Source organism: Dromaius novaehollandiae, chromosome Z (genome assembly GCF_036370855.1).
Source record: "Dromaius novaehollandiae isolate bDroNov1 chromosome Z, bDroNov1.hap1, whole genome shotgun sequence".
Classification (NCBI taxonomy): Eukaryota; Metazoa; Chordata; class Aves; order Casuariiformes; family Dromaiidae; genus Dromaius; species Dromaius novaehollandiae.
In genome coordinates, this window is record NC_088132.1 from 63,078,771 (window position 1) to 63,093,066 (window position 14,296).

General features: G+C 37.4%; 1 protein-coding gene across 2 annotated transcripts in view; it reads left to right on the forward strand.

Moving 5' to 3' along the window:
• The window catches only part of LOC135325140 (3',5'-cyclic-AMP phosphodiesterase 4D), a 604,546-nt gene that overhangs the window by 169,480 nt on the left and 420,770 nt on the right, over positions 1-14,296 (forward strand). The window lies entirely within an intron of this gene.

The following is a 14,296-nucleotide window of genomic DNA, read 5'->3' on the forward strand; positions in this document are numbered from 1 at the left end:
GTGAATTATTTGGTATGAAATCGTGGCTAACGGTGAAGGCACTGTAGCAACAGGGTGTGATCCAAAACAGTAACTTGGGTGCATGTAGGGAAAATGAGAGACAGACATGTGAAGAGCTGAAATTGAGGACTTAAGAACTTGTGGCTGTATTTTTAGAAAGATAGTGTATTCTGAAAACTGTAGGTGTGAAAGAATGTATCGTGGATGAGAAACAAACAGAAGTATTCATGGATCTTTTACTACGGCAGAAAAGCATCTGATACTATGTTTAAATATAACATCACCTCCAGAGTCTTATTCCCATGTGAATATCTTTGTTTCTGAAATAGGCGAGACCACATTGACCACAGCCATAGAAGGATGTAAACATTTAGCTATGGAAAAGATTTCAAAATTTTTGAGGGATGAATAAAATGTCATTTAATAAAGTTTAAGAGATAGCTTGTTGTCTTGATTGTTCTGTTTTCTACCTATGGAGGCTGGAGAGAAGATTATTCTGAGATCTGGAAGGAAAATAGGTGCAGGGGCACTGATTACGGTTCACAGTTCTGACCTTTCCAAACTTTAGAGTGTTTGACTTTGCAACTTCAATAGCATTTGTGATGCCCCATGTAAATGGTGTAACATACAGGAGGTATTCTGTGTTTTGGAGAGATTTTGTGGCTTTTAGTAACACTAACTAAAAATATATATATATATTCCTGATATGGCAGAAAGTCAGATAGCAGAATGGAAAAGAAATACTCCTGTCCTTTGAAAACATGAAGTGAAAATGTGATTATAGATTTCTAGAGACTGCGCTGTTTTCTAGGTTGAATTCAAACATGGACTAGCAAGACAGCTGGAAATGTATTCAAGTAAGTAACAAACATAGAACATACTGGTTATTATGGGTAGCTGTCTGCTGTACCCAGAGAATGATGACTTCTGTGAGAGGCTTTTCTCTTTGTGTGGAACATACAGACATCTATTATCTATTATCTATCATCTATTATCTATTGTGGACATTGAGATAACTTTTTATCTTGTCTATGCCTTTCATTCCTGTGGTTATTAGAATTTGTTCTGAAACTGGACAAAACAAGGTTTATCTACAAGTAAGTTTTATTTCTGACAGAGAAACAGCAAATCTACAGATTGTTGGATGGAGATGCCAGGCTGTTGCCAGGCTGTTTAAACAAACAAACCCAAACTGAACACAACAGCAGAAATAATTATGATTTTGATGTTTCTTTGTAATATAAAATCTTTAGCTCTTATGATTCTTAGCTAAAGAGCAATTATGCTGCTACAGGAAGAATATTGTTTGGGAAATTAAATTTCTTTAGATATTTAATGTCATTTTTCAGTTTTTAGCTCTCTTGAGCAGCTGTGCATATCCCATTTAAATGATCATAATGTCAGCCAAACAGCTGGAGAAAGCCACCCTTGCTACACAGGCTTCTTGTATGTGTGACAGTACATATATTTTGGGCACCTGTTATGTATGTGGAAATACAGCTTACCTCCTTAAATCAGTAAATTTATGGAAATATGCAACTGAGATAAGGACCCCGAAGTGTGGTTGGAAGATGGGAGGATTCCTATATTCAGTGGACAGGTGGAGGCAGATGAGCTTTTGGGTCTTAGAAACTCATTCTAAGAAAGAAGAATTTCACCACTGAAAATATCCTAAATTGCAAATGTATGTTTCTGGAGGACGAATGCTAAAACATCCCCAACATGGCACTTTAAGGCATCTTACATTATGATTTAAGTGCCAGGATTGTGCAAAACTCAGAACAATGGCAATGGATTTCTTTTTGAAAATAAAATATGGATTCTATTCTTAAGCACGTGCACACACACACACACATCCTCACTTTTTCTCTCTCTTTTTATCTTTATGAAATCTCAGGTTTGTTTCTGGTTTTTACACTGGCTTTGTACAGGGATGAACTACACTGATTTAAGCAGACTTACTCTTAAAAAAAGAAAGAAAGAAAGAAAGAAACAGAATAGATGAAAGAAAACTAGAAAGTAAATGTTCAGTGGCATGCCTAATGTTTCTCTAAGTCTTTTGCACTTTGTAAATTCTTAGTCTTCAGACTCTACAAAGAAACATCACAGTGACTTGTCTTTTTCCCTTGTAATTTCATTCCAAGCTTTTAGGATGGTTTTGACCCTGATTCTAAGTTTTGCATCCATATTAATCTGAGAAGGTAATAAAATAATTGTTAAGATGAAGGATTTATTCATCTTGTATTAAAGTTTCACATGCGAATGCTATCAGGAGCTATGAAAACAAGTACATGCAACTGATAGTTTGAGCCTTCTGCTGATAGTAACAGAGTTATATTTATTAAATGTAACAAATTGCCAGGCCTTTTATTTGGAAGATTTATTTGGAAGATTAGTAGGCAGTTGCTTTTGATATTTGAGTTCTTCCTTTATTTTTTTGTTTAAATAAGCCATTTGTTTAGCCTGTGTATCTAATTTTATATGTACTAGTATTATTCTTGTTAGAATATCAATATTTGACTTATGCATGTGACCACGTTTTAAATTTTGACAGTTTTCTTCAAATAACTAGAACTAAGTTTACCAGCAGTTTGATATAGATAACAGCTGTGATGTGGTTTAAGAAGAAATGCAGAGATAGGAAGGGAATGGTAGCAGAATAATTCCATTTACCCCAAAGTAGATTTTAAAGGGATAGGGGAGCTGCTAAAGATGGAAACTCTTCTGTTTTAGGACAATTATAACACTAGAGGTTATCTCCTCTATAAAAAAAACTTTCCAAGGGAGATTTACTTTTCTCTATGTTTGTTTTGTCCAATATGCACAGCTCTACCTCTGACTCAATGCTTTCATTATATAAATATTTGCTACAGTTAGTATAGTACCTAAAATTTAATTTCTTCCTTCAGATGCTTAGATGTGGTTTACAAAGACAATTGGTCAAGTCTATATGTTATGGTAGGATTAATTTGTCCACCTGTAAAGCTTCTTGAAATATGATGAAAGACTTTCCAGTCACCTCTCTTACAGAACCAATCTCTTTGCACTGTTTAACTCAGAGGAAGAGATGGAGGAGAAAAAGATAGACTGGGATGTAGACATTGAGTTGGCTGGCCCAGCACTGGCTGGCCACTGTGAAATGCGATGGCATGTATGCATACCCCACTCCAAGCAGTGTACGTCCAGGGTGTCAGAAGCTGAGGTAGCCCTTTGTTTTCCCTTTAAAGATGGCATTTTCAGTGACAAAGGAGTGAACTACCACAGTGTTCAGCAGTTCTTCTGCAGTCTTAATACACATGACTGATAGAATATGGTGGGAAATATTGTGTTAATTAGCTGTAAAGTTCGGAAATGGAAGTGTGTATCATGTACTTGGAGACTTTGTTAAAAGGCTTGCTTAGTTATTAGTTATTTTGGAGTTGAGATGTGGTTAGGAAGACTTATAGTACAAAGTATATAAAATAAATTGCTGAGTTTCATCTAGTTACCTGTAATGAAGCATATATAAGGTCCCTTCTAACTATGTATCCTGTTCTTTGCTCAAACATTATTTGTGAGAGATTATTATAATTGTACTGCATAAGGTTTATTTTAAATTGCTTTTGTATTGCTTACGTACAACTGGAAGTGTATATATTAATGAATTCATGAGACTTTTGGGAGCTACAAGAGTGACTTACATGACAGTTAATTTCTGAAGAATCTTTTTTGCAATGTTCCTTCTTTCCCAGTTTATCAGTTGCTCCTTAAATTAAGTTCATGGGGGGAAAATCTGTGGATTAGATAGGCACTATACTGCTTCAAAAGAAGTCATCAAAACTCTCTGCATTGGATTTCAGATTAAACATTGTTTTAAAATTATCTCTGAATTTTCTTTCTGCCATTTGAAGATGTGTTCTTATACTTTTTAATTATTGCAGATTGTGAACCACCCATTAAACTTTTTGTTTTCTGTTTTTGAGAGGAAATATTAGAAAATAGTTATTAGAATCATCAGTGTAAGTTCAATACTATGGAAGTAATGACTAACAGTACTAATTTTCGGACTAAATGCGCATTAAGAGACATTAAGTATCTCTTGCTCTCGCATTGTCTTCCTCCTCTCAGAGCAATACCTCAAAGACTAGATTTTGTCCTCTGTACTCATGGCAAGAAAACCTTTTTCAAATGTTAAACCATGAAAGTGTGTGAATGCTGAGCTATAATTTTGCTGTTATTCACTTATTATACCAGGAAGGTGTTTTTAAAACAACAGCTAGAATTCTAAATTTTGATTATTCTTTTAAGGAACTGAGTGTTAGAGAGAGATGATGAAAACAAGCAGATTAGATCTTAGCAGAGTAACATGTAATAAAAATAAATACTGGGAAAAAACTACTCTTCACATTTATCTATTTACAACTCAGTAGGGTAGTATATGTAGTGAAAATAAGTGGGAGCTATGGCTTACATAGTGCTGAAAGAGAGATGGAAGAACATTTGGTTTATTTTTAAACTCAGAATGATGATCTCTGGGCTGCCAAGCTGTAACTCTTCTCAGGCAACTTCTCGTGGGTTTAGGCTGCTTTCAACAGCTGCTGTGTTCTCTGACTCACCTGCCAGTAAGAATAATGAACAATAACACAATAATTCTTATCACTTTTATTGCACATTTCTTTATTTTAAAAGCATCATAAACATGAGCTAATCTTCATGCTACCTTTGGGAGATCAGTTAGGGAGCAAGTACTATTATCTTCATTTTATGTATAGGAAGGCTTGTTTTCAAAAGGATGGTGCAACTGGCCAAGGCTATTGAGCAAACCAATGATAAAGCTGTGAGCAGAACTCAAGAGCTTTTGGCTCCTGATTTTGTGTCTAGACTATACTACTTTCCAGAAAGCTGTTGATATAGCTTGCAAAAAAGAATTGGTGCCTCAAGGTTACTTCAACCTTAAACGATAAACTTAGTATGCCAAAGAGAATTTTCCTGACCTCATCTGAGAAGGAATGTGATTGTTATTAGTGGGAGTTAAATGCCTAACTGCTGTTATGCACCTGAACCCACAGTGAATCTAGGTTTCTATTACACTGTCTCAGTCTCTCAGAATGCTATCTGACTGCAGTGTCTGTTACAAAGAAAAGCATATTTAATTAGCATGCAAACCAAAACTGAGTCAGCATTTAAGCTCCACTCCATCAGTGGGAAAAATCTGTTGGAAACTGTGATGCTAAGTAGAAGTTAGAAGCCCTAATGCTTTGTGGAATCCAAGCCTTGACTTTTAAGAGAGTCTTCTCTGTGACCAGCATCAGCACTTCCCATGTAGCTGTATGTATTCTGGAATCATTCTGGAGAACAACTTAAAAATAATTCTGTTGATAAAGATTTGCACCAGCTAGGTGCTAGACAGAGATAAGGAAGTTGTGAAGTTGGCAGAACCAGAACACTTGTTTTCATTCTTAATGTGTGTGGAAGACTTCAAACCCCCAAATTACCTGCACCTGCATCCCTGCAAAAAAGGATTACTTTAACTTATGTCTAGAATTGAGTTGAGGATTTGGATCTGATTCACTGGTAGACTGTAGAGCACTGCATGTACTGCATCCAGTCCAGTATTAACCATGCTGAAATCCTTTTTAAAATTCATAATTTTGATCAACTACCACAATTTTATGTGGCAGTGGTAAGATTTCCTTTTTTCAATAATAAAAGCGACTTCTTTGCAGCAATATTAATATTGCATAGATTGGAAACAGATATTACTGTAAATTGTGGGTGAATAGCGTGTGTATGTATTTTCTAGTTTAAGAAAAAATCTACACTTACTATTTGTTTAAAATATGCATTTTAAAATATATCTTATCATTAAAAGTAAGTATTTGAAATATTTTAGAACATCATATAGTCCTTTTTGGCTGTGGAGTTGTATAATTAGCAGATAAACTTTGAGAAAAACTTTTAAAAAGCTAGGTAACAGTGGATAGTAGTTTGAGCTGAGGTTATTTTGTTTTAGGTGTAGAACTTTGTATTTGCCTATGCTGAACTTCATATGGTTCCTGTAATCCCATTCCTCCAGCTTGCCAAGGCTCTGTGAATGGCAGCCCTCCAGTGTATAAAGTGCTCCCACCATCTTGGTGTCGTCTGCAAACTTGCTGAGGGTGCATTACATCTCAGTGTCCAGACTGTTGATGAAGTTGTTAATCAGTCTTGGCCCCTGTATTGACTCCTGGGGAATTCTGCTCTCAGCTCACTGCCACTTAGATTTGGAACCACTGCCCTGTACCTTTTGAGCCTGGTGGTCCAACCAGTTTATTGCCCACCTTGTAGTCCATTCATCTAGTCCATATCTTTCTAGCTTGGCTGTGAGGCTTCGATGGAAGACTTCGCCAAAAGCCTTGCTGCTGCTCTCTTGTCATGCGCAGAGCCAGGAATTTCTTTATGAAAGGGAATCAGGCTCATCACACATGATGATGACACTTGATAAATTCATGCTGACTGTTCTCAATCACCTTCCTGTGCTTCATGTGCTTTAAAATATCTTCCATGAGGACTTGCTCAATAATCTTTCCATGGACTGAGATGAGGCTGGAGCAGCTTGTAGTTCCCTGGGTCCGCTTCCTCCCCTCTTTAAAAATGGTCATACCTTTACCTTTTTTTCTGGTCACCGGGGACCTCCCTCATCACCAAAACTTTTCAAAAATAATAAATAGAACATGGCCTCGTAATGACATTGGCCAGATTTGTCAGCGCCCTTAGATGTATTTCCCATCATCCCATGAACTTGGATACGTCCTTTTTGCCTGAGTAGTCCCTAATTCCCCAAAGTAGTACCCTCCACTCCCCAAAACCTCCCTTCTAGACTGAACAGCCTGGGAGGCCTGAGAGCAGACCTTGCCAGTAAAATAAGGTAAAGAAGGGTTTGAGTGCTTCAGCTTTTTCTATGTCCGTCCTCACTTCATTGCCTGCTCCATTCAGCAGCTGGCCCACATTTTTCTTTGTCTCCTTTTTGCTGTTGATGTACATGTAGAAGCCCTTTTTGTTGCCCTTTATCTCTGTTGCTATTTTCGTCTCTAGCTGAGCTTTGACTTTACTAAGTCCATCCATAAAAACTCAGGTGATGCCTTTGTATTCCTCTTTGGAAACTTGTCTCTGCTTCTAGCTCCTGTATGCATGCTTTTTGCACGTGAGCTCAGTCAGAAGTTCCCTGTTCAGCCAAGCTGCCCCCTTGCTATTGTTTGTAGCCCTTAATCACCTTTTTTCCAGAACACTACAGGGAAGTGAGTCACTGGCCTGTAGAAAGAGCTGATTGTGTAGGATTTTTATGATAAAATATTATTTTAATTTTCAATTATTATTACATTCTGGTATGCCTCCCATAAAAAGGAGGAATTTCCTGTGTGACTAGAGTTGCTTCACTGTTTTCCTGCTTTTGCATTCATATCGTTTGGTGCTCTTGTGTGTTAAACAGAGTAAGAGACTATCTTCTTGTTTCATTGCTGATTTTATTGTAGCTATAAAGTGGATGTTTGGTCATTTGCTGCTGATCTCTTTAAATCATTTCTCCTGATAATTCTTTCTAGTCTAATGTATTTTTTTTTAGTGACTCTAAGGTCATTCACACATTGCTCACTTGTCTGTTTAGATGGTTATTGGTGCCAAGGCCCACAGCTGCAGTGGCTCACCTTGCAGGGAAAGCTCAAAAAGTAAAAGACTGCTTTCTAATTATACGTGGTTGAAGTATGAGGTATGGGAAGACAGGGAATTTGCTGAGATTGACTTTACTTTCTGTACCGTAAGTGGAGGAGATATGGCATTAATAGTTTTTAAAAGATGTATACCTTTCAGGCATTGTCTGTTTTGGAGCAGTTAGTTAACTAGAAAAACAGTTATTCTGGTAAAATATTTCTGTGGGCAATCAGCCAAACTCAAGGCCACACACAATGTTTGGTTTACTGTCGAAAACACAACGTAAAAAAGAGATGCTTAATAAAATAAGCTCTTAATATGTACTCTTTCATTATGCCATATTTGTGTCAATTTAGTGATGACAAAAGAAATCAGAAAACTAATCTAATTAGAGGAATATATAGTGCTTTCCTTACAAAGATTTTTTCATGTTGGAAATTGTCTCTTTAGATTAGCTTCACTATTGGAGATATCTTGGGCTCTTTCTGATTTGCATTTCAATCATCCCTACAGCAACAGCTTATAAATACAAACAAGAAACCTGCTTGAATGTCACAGACACATAAAGCTGGGGGAAACATGGGAATTACTTTAAGAGAGCGATCCAGCCGGCAGCTGTGGGTGAATCCAGCCTATAGGACAATTGCATCCAAGCTGTCTTGGCCTAGGAGGAAATGGTGAACAGTTAGAGGAGAGCACAGAGCCCAGCAGCCCAAAGCTGCCACATGTGGCTGTGCACACCATGGTGCCTAGCATCTAAGCAGCCACTGCATCCCTAGGAGAGAAAATCAAAGTAGAAGCATATTAATCTTGAACATTTACATGACCCAGTCTCTCTCCAGTGCTGTGTGCATAGTCGCTGTTACGTAATCTCTGTTAATGCTGATTACGTGCCATATTTTTTCTCGTGAGTTCCTTCACTAAATATGTGCATATGACAGGTGGTGCTCAGGCAACGGATCTGCATTAGCAAATCAAGCTGTTGTCAGCATAGTCCTTGCCTTTCTTGCCTCAATAGAATGATTCACAATTTTTTTTTTCCTAAGGTGGTCTTCATTGCCAGTCAACCCTCCTCTAAAAAGCCTGAAAGTGCTGCTCATGACGGCACCACTCTCCTCAGTACCAAATTCAGCATGGAGCACAACTGACTGATGCCTTATCTTTTCTTTGGTGTTATGCGTACCCTCCTGCTCTTCTCCTGAGTGCCAAGTCAGTCCCTCTCAATGTTATAGGTCATCCCATCCTGAAGCCTTTGATAAGAGGAAAACAGAATTCTTGCTCCTTTTTGACAGGTTGCACATGATTTTGAAGCCTTCTTCCTCTGCTTTCTTGCATCCATTTGGGTCTACTTTCAGAAAATAAAGAACCAGACAAAGAAAGCCCAGGGAAAAACAGGAATGAGAAGAGGTCTAGAAAACATAACTTCTGAGTAAACTCAAATGTTTTAACATAAAGAAGAGAAAAAAAGGGAGGATGGGAGCCATCAAATATGTAAAAAGATGCTGGAAAGTGGTAACAACAATTTGCACTTCATGTCAGTGGTAGATTAAACAACAAGTAATGCGTTTAAATTACAGCAGACAAGATTCAGATTAGGCAGTTGGAAAACTTTCAATAAGCACTAGAGTACATTTGCAGGGAGATTTTCTAACTCTTTCTTAAAGGACATCCAATAATAATAATTTCCATAAACATTTATCAAGATTAGTAAGGATAGCTGATCCTACCTGGGGTTAGATGTGCTTGGTTGTATCTTTCTCCTTCAGTTTTTCTAGAACTTAAAAACTAAACTGAAGCTATCCTAATGTAATTTCAAGGCATTAGTATTAGTGGTGCTGAATTTGCCCCCTGGTCCAACCAGTAATGAGGCTGAACATGTGTTTCCATTAAGCACACACACAAACACGTTTGCAACACACATATACACATACACATGCAAACACAAACAGCACCAAGAGCCTCATCCTGTTCCCTCTTTGGCTGATCCAGATGAAGGTCTGTTAGTGGGAAATACATACACATGCAATGTGGATCCCTCTAGTACCTGGCCTGAGACACTCAGTCTACTCAGCAGTTTGCACCTGGATCCCAGGTCTCCTGAGCTGCTGGTACCTGGACATATGAGCCCCCGAGGCTCAATGCCCCACTCCAGCTGCTGGTACAGCCTGCTGTGCATAAACATAAACACACACATGCACACACATGGTGGATCCCCCCAGTACATGAGCATAGGCACTGTGTCTATCCAGTAGTTTGCCCTGGATTTTCACTCTCTGGCTAGACCAGCATGATATTCGCTAGGGGTCACACCCTGACTTACATCCCTCCCGTGCTCCCACTGCTGGCACCACAGACGCATGGACCCGATGACCCATGGTCTGGCTGCACGTGCTGGTGCTCAGAGCTCCATACATACCCACGCTCACAGAGTAGAGCCCTCTCACCCAGGAAAATAGTTAGAAATGGAGTTTCGTGAGAAGACAGGACAGACTGCTGTGATCAGGCGCAGGGCATGGCCAGGCAGGTTTACTGAGCAGCAACCTGTTCACACCCAGCGGGCCCCTTTTATGCCCTTATCCCTGTTTTCCCACACTTGCTGGTCTCCAAATCACCTTGATGCCTCCCTTTCCCTGCCTTTGGCTCACCCTGTAAACATCCCAAAATAGGTCTCGTGCAATCCCCAAATGCACTTCCCTGCATCCCATAATGAGCCCCATACTTCTAGGCACTGACCCCCTCAGTCTGCCAGTGACTCAATCTCGTGGGTGGCTGGCTGTCCCTCCCACTCCCCCCCACCCCACCCGTTGGGCTGATGCTCCCCTGGGATGCAGCCCAGGAGGGGCTGATGCTGTGTGTCTCTGCTGGGGTTATTGGTTCCCTGCCTGCTGTCACCTCTGTGCTGCTTCCTGTGTGTGGAGATGAGTCTTTAATGGGCTGGTCACTCTCCTGTGATGGGTCTGGGAGGAGCCAGGGCAGGGTATTATTCATGTCCCACCTCACCTGCCCTGCTCTGGACTCCTTTTTGTGTATGGAGATTTTTATCACATAACCTAACAGTTTACATATAAATCATAACAAAATTAGGAGCTACTTTATAGCCTTAATACACTTAAAACACAACTGGTTAAGTAAATCCTCTGAAGAAAACAGTGCAGGAGGTTAGGAAGGTATTTGGGAAGGTCTGACTTAATAAGTGTATCATCTGTGCTTGCCCAGTTCTTACTCTTTGTCTGGCATCTGCTTATGGCCACTGCTGGTTGATGAGATGTTTGGCTAGGAAGACCCTTGGTCTGACTAGGTATGGCCATTCCCATGCAAAATGGATTATTAGAGTTTTTCTTCTTTTCTAGATGATCATCTTCTGTTTGTAATATGTATTGCTTCAACTTGTCTCTGCAGAATTTTCATCTGTTTTGAGATGGTAATTGTAACTTTACTCATAAAGTTATATTTATACCTAAGCATATGAACAGTTAGGCATTCATTTGTTTTATAGCTTGAAGTGTCTCCTATTGCTTATGCAATACAATTTCTTATAATGTCAAAACTTTTAATTAAAAATGTACATAAAATTCTGCTACTTATGCATGTCACAATAACAGAAAAATATAATTCTTCAATTGTCCATATATTTGCATTAACAGAGTTTATCTATAATGTTTGTTTTTATTTATTTTCTATGTTACACAGGAGTAATCAGGAATATATTTTACACAACTTCAATGTAAATGTTAATTACTGCTAACATAAAGCATATCTAGAAAGAAGCAAATAATATACTCCTCTTTAATAGCAATATTAAACAATATGGTCCTTTTTTTCCCCCCTCATATTTTCCTGTTATGCATGTGACTAGATTGGGTGAGTACATATTTCCAGTAATATTTCAAATTATTATCAAATGATATTAATGCAGTTAATGCAGATTCCAAATCTCACTTTGGAATTTGAACATTTAGTGTCTCTAAGAGTTGCTGTTTAAATACTGTATGATATCACTTCCAAATGTAGACAGCATATTTTAGATAGTACTAACAAGACCTTCCTGCCTTGTGTAGGAATACACGCTGCTGGTATAGAATGAACATTTTATAATGCAATAGTTTTGTCAAAATGCAATTTCATCAAATTACACCAGTTTCATATAAAATTTTATTTAGAGAAAAATGTATTTTATATTCTTACAGATGGAACTTTTTTCTCTCTTGACTTTGGAATAATTTTTTGATTTGAAAAATACAGTCTCTTATTAAATAGAAAGCTCAAAAGCAGAATGTAAGATCTGAATTTATTGAGATGATACTAAGGTTCCTATAGACAAATTTTAAGAGGAAAAAAATCACACAATAGACAATTAATGATATGTCAGATTGGAATACAGGGGAATAACTGTGATTTTCTGGAAATAGGAGAAAGCTGGTTTCTTCACAGTTGTAATCAAGATGACATTTTGAAATGATCAAGCATGGAAAGTGATTTTCACATACATGTTTTATATTAGATGTACTCTGTAAGAACAGGCTGTTAATGGCACTCACTTATTAACAGACTTTCTTCTGTTTCTGGTCTAAGCCTCCAAACTTTCTTCTGATTCTTTTAATCAGCCTAATTACAGTTTTTCCTTTCACTTTAGATGAAAGACAGACAATAACCCTCTGAGAAGTAAACAGTTCAGATCCTCTTGGCAATTAAGTACACCAAAATTTTTCTTTCCTTAAACACAGTCTTCTTTGAAAGAAATAACATCTATAAAATGAGGATGGTAAGGAAGTGCTTCACAATCAGCTTGCAAAAGTATATTGGCAGATTAATTTGTAATTTTTGTTGAAGCAAAGAAAATAGAATAGCCAAAGACTGAAAGGCTGTAATTGTGGGTTTACCCCTTTCCCAACATTAAACCAATTTTATGAGCTTTAGCTTAAGATCTGATTCACTATTACTAGTTTCAACAAAATAAGTTTCTGAGCAATCCAAGTAAAGGCTATGTAAAGGTCTCATTCTATTATCTCTTCCAACATTTCTTCTCAACCATAATTTTATTTAATTCAAAAGTAACTCTAGTGTTTTTCTGGTATAGATGACAAATGATTAGAAGCAACAGTTTGAAATGTGGGCACGAGTGGCTGCAGAATCTTGCAGAGTGTACAATCGAAGGTTTTGGTATGACAATCTATGGCCTTATCAGGTCTAACATGTTAGACATGTCTACATATCCCTAACCTGAAGGGACAGAAAATAAATATATGGTGATAATAATTTTGATAGTTAAGTATGATCTGAATTTCACTGAATGTGCAAAAATAGTGATACTCCATTCTACAACATAATAGGTTAATCACTTGCACTATCATTATCAATCCGCATGTCCTCGTTAGTGCATAAACTTCTGTAGCTTTCCCTATGAAAATAGATTAGGACAAAAAATAATCCAAAGAATGGAGATGTGTGAGCATGGATGAACATCCTGGGGATATTTAAAAAGCTGTATGAAATTTGTTAACATAAAAGCACTATATAAATGCCCATGTATCATCAGCTTTGTACCTCTAAGCCTCTAAAAGCTTTATCTTCAAATCATAAAAATATGGAATCTAGGCAGAAAAAGACCCATTGGCTCCTCAGTTTCATCTTCCTAACGTTGCCAAATTACTTTCCGTAGTGTGGATTGTCTTAGACAATAGCACTTTTATGATGTCTTAAACTTTGTCTGAAAAGTTTGAGGGGATTGTGGTTTTTTCTTATTGCAACCTTTCTGCAACGTTTCCTTCCTTAGTTTCCTTCTATTACTCTACCTTAGTTCATATGTCCTTTCTCCTCCAGGTGTTTACATCTTTCTGATACTTGCAGGTATTTATTATAACCTCTATTACTCTACAAAACATCTATTAGTCACAAACATTGTGCCTTTCTTGGTCTGTCAGAGCGTAAGTTAGTTTTTCTTGAACTACCTTATCATTTTTGTCACTGTATCTTGTCATCACTGTGTCTCATCTTTAGTGAAAGACCTGAATTTTAGATGTTTCAGAATTATCACCCTGGACACATATAAGATTGATAGGGAACACTGAATAGAAGAATGTATCAAGTAACTTGCATTATATTCAGCACAGTGGTTTTCTGAGCCATTTTATGACAGTGAAATTATAGAAACTTTTACACAATTCTGGAAAAAGAATTTTCTGCTTTTGGTTGGGTAACTCATAAATGCAGGTGTGAATAGTGTAATTTTTTTTGTTATATACAGAGAGAACCACAGTGAGAGACTTCAATAATCAATAGTAAATCTTGATGTCATACTAAAAATTTTCCTCAGTCAAAGGCCTAATTTGGTTCTCTAATTGCAAAAGTAAAATGTATTAAAAAACCCTTAGCCCTAAATGATTCTTTGAGATGCTTCATTTACCATGTATGCGTGAATCAGTAGCAATTACTCCTCTTCATCAAATGCAAATGTGTAATTGTGCTTTTTGATTTACAGATTAATTGATATAAACTTGGACAATAACTATGGTTTTGTCATGTTTATGTTTGATGCTAAAAGTTCTTGAAATAGAATATATTTGCAAAGCCTGATCCTTCTGCACATAGAGACAGTGGCAAAATCCCACTTAATTAAATTGGGGCAAGATGC